This window comes from Octopus bimaculoides, chromosome 22 (genome assembly GCF_001194135.2).
Source record: "Octopus bimaculoides isolate UCB-OBI-ISO-001 chromosome 22, ASM119413v2, whole genome shotgun sequence".
NCBI lineage: Eukaryota > Metazoa > Mollusca > Cephalopoda > Octopoda > Octopodidae > Octopus > Octopus bimaculoides.
The window spans coordinates 26,719,353-26,722,345 of record NC_069002.1 but is presented as its reverse complement, the minus strand read 5'-3'; the positions used below and the strand labels follow the sequence as shown (position 1 = coordinate 26,722,345).

The 2,993-nt window shown below is 32.4% G+C and overlaps 1 protein-coding gene across 7 annotated transcripts in view; it reads right to left on the bottom strand.

Annotated features, from left to right (window-relative positions):
• LOC106880532 (alpha-1,6-mannosyl-glycoprotein 2-beta-N-acetylglucosaminyltransferase) overlaps positions 1-2,993 on the bottom strand; it is a 725,476-nt gene that overhangs the window by 157,782 nt on the left and 564,701 nt on the right. The gene's annotated exons all lie outside the window — the stretch shown is intronic.

Sequence of the window (2,993 nt, the reverse complement as noted above, 5' to 3'; positions counted from 1 at the left end):
TATATATATATATATATATATATATATATATATATATGTGTGTGTGTGTGTGTATGTGTGTATGTGTTTTTATATATTTTTTTATACCAAAAATTTGGCAAAAGAATATAGAATCTGTTAAACTTAATAACAATAATAATAGGACCCCGAGGAGATGTAGTATCCCATATTTTAGAATATTTTATAATATGTATGAATCGTTCTGGATGTTGCATCGAAATGTTCATAGGTCATTTTCATTATTATTATAATAAAGTATTTTCAATGGATCAGTTTTGAGCTCTATTTAAAGTCGATATATATATGCTCAATTATAATTAAAACAATTTTACATTAATCTGATGGGTTATTCAATACTTTTGTGGAGTACAAATTTATTATTCTTAAACTAGAATGTTACTGACTGACTTCGAAGTTTTGGTCAGTTAAGCCGTTGTTGGGCGTTCAAAAACAACCACTTCTAGTTGACACAACCAAGGATGATCAAGCCTCCAAATATTTCATTAGCTGAAATTGCTACAGGCTCGACTCAAAGGAATCGAATGCCGTTGTTGCTATATCAAGGCACTTACCAAACTTATTCTGTAAAGTGCCTCGGCACGAAACTATTGCCCCCTAGCACGACACTCTGCGCCCCCCGAGTCACTCTGTTTACAATTTGAGTTATTAAAAAAACATCATGTACACTCTGCTTTAAATGTTCAATTCTTTTCCGTCCATTATAATACCAATCATACCTCTCACACACATTTTTATACACATATACACACGCTGAGAGAGAGAGAGAGAGAGAGAGAGAGAGAGAGAGTGGGGGTGAGGTAAATATTCATATATATATATACACACATACATAATGCGCTAATTTCGTTTTCATACTCAGCTGCAAGAAGGAACGAACAAAATCTATTCATTTGTGTCTTGTGTCTGCATGCATGGCTGTATGGAGGTAGATACATAGAGAGAGAGAGAGAGAGAGAGAGAGAGTTTCTGTGTTATAGCAATCTATCCCTGAAGTTAATGCAAACACACACACACACACACACACACACACATATATATATATATATAAACTACTCTGCACTAAGTTTAAATTATAAATTAAAGGCCGTTGTGATATCACGTTTTGCTTGTCTATTCTCTCTCTATGTATGTATGTATGTATGCATGTATGTATATATATATATATATATATATATATATATATATATATATATATATATATATATATATATATATATATATGTATATATATATATATATATATAAGCGGCAGATGCACTATCGAAGTAATATTTATGCCCACTTTAACGTACACACCCGCACACATTCCTCGCTCATATATAAACAAACACATATACATTCGTGTACAGCGGAACGAAAGAGAGAGGGAGAGAGAGGGGTGAGGGTTTAGAGGAGAAATGTGTGTGTGTGAGAGGGAGGGAGAGAGAGAAGGAGATCAAAGAGCAATACAATGGTAAATGTAAATATGTTGAAACATGTGAAGACAAGCGGCGTGGGGTAAAGTCCTCCTTCCTTCTCTTGGTTCACCAAGAAACGAACTAGCATCATCGAGACTTTTCATATACTTCTCATATTGTTATTGTTGCAACCAGAAATCAAATAAATCGAAATTAAGCATTAAATTAATTAGGCTATTATCTAATGATAATAATAATAAAGAAAAGAACGCCCCGTGCGTATGTGTGTGTGTTCATTTATATATGAATGCGTGTGGTCAAAATAGTTAAGATATTTTCATAACAATTTTTCCGTATTCTTCCTCATAAACTGCAAAATGTTTTGTATTCGTGGTAAGTCGAGGTGTCTGAGCTGATGAAATAGCAATTTTAATTAAATATAGACACGAATATTCCGGGGTTCACCTTGACACGACAAATAAAGGATGGTAAAATACAATTAAGGAATTAATTTTGAATATTTCAATCTATTTTTACCCTTTTATACGGTTGTCACAAGAAACCCTAATTTTGATGTTATTTTTCTTTATATTTTCTTAGAAAATAGAGACAAAATGTATTGGCATATCTCCATTTGTGTACCCCGCCGGATTCATTGCCTCATAACTTCCAGAAAAATGAATATTCTTTAATGAAATTTTCTACAAATACGCCCCAGAAGGTATAGATTCCGATTATATCGGAATTTGTAGAGACCAAAAAAAAAAAATTGCGTGTGTGGGGTTAAGAGTTTCAGAAAATTCCCATGAGTCGGCTTTGTTTCCTCATAACTTTCAGAAAAATGGGTGATTTTCTAATGAAATTTTCATCAGATATCTTTCAGAGTGTGTAGATTATGATTATATCGGAAGTTAATATGAAAAACAAAACTAATTGACTCGTACACATAGGTACGGGCACATCGCATATGTACAAAATGAAACTTGAAATTTCAAGAAAAAAAAATTTTTAATTGTGATATGTGACAATATGTATGTGTGAGTGTTCAATATTTTCCTTTTCACATCAAATTCCGATATAATCATCGTAATTTACACACTCTTAAAAGTATTTGTAGAAAATTTCATTAAAAAATACCCATTTTTCTGAAAGTTATTAGGAAAAGTCAGAAGGAGAAGGCAAACATGTGTAGGTATGCCTAAAAATAAATTAGAAATAAAACGTTTTTTTTCTGTCTTCTTTTCAGGATATAATAAGCATAATAAGGTGTGATTATTTTGGTTATTATTATGAAGTGGTTTTCACTTCGTTACAGTGAGTTACGCAGACATTCATTATTCATAAACAAAGAACACACCAGCTTTGTGAATGAAATTGTCCTTCACACGCACTCACTCACGCACACACACACACACACTGGCAGGCATGCACATATAGAAAAGCATACACGTGTGTACAAGACGACTCACACACACACATTTATACATGCATCCATACATAGACATACTGAAATTATACATACATACATATACAGACAGACGTACACTCTCATATATATATATATATATATATATA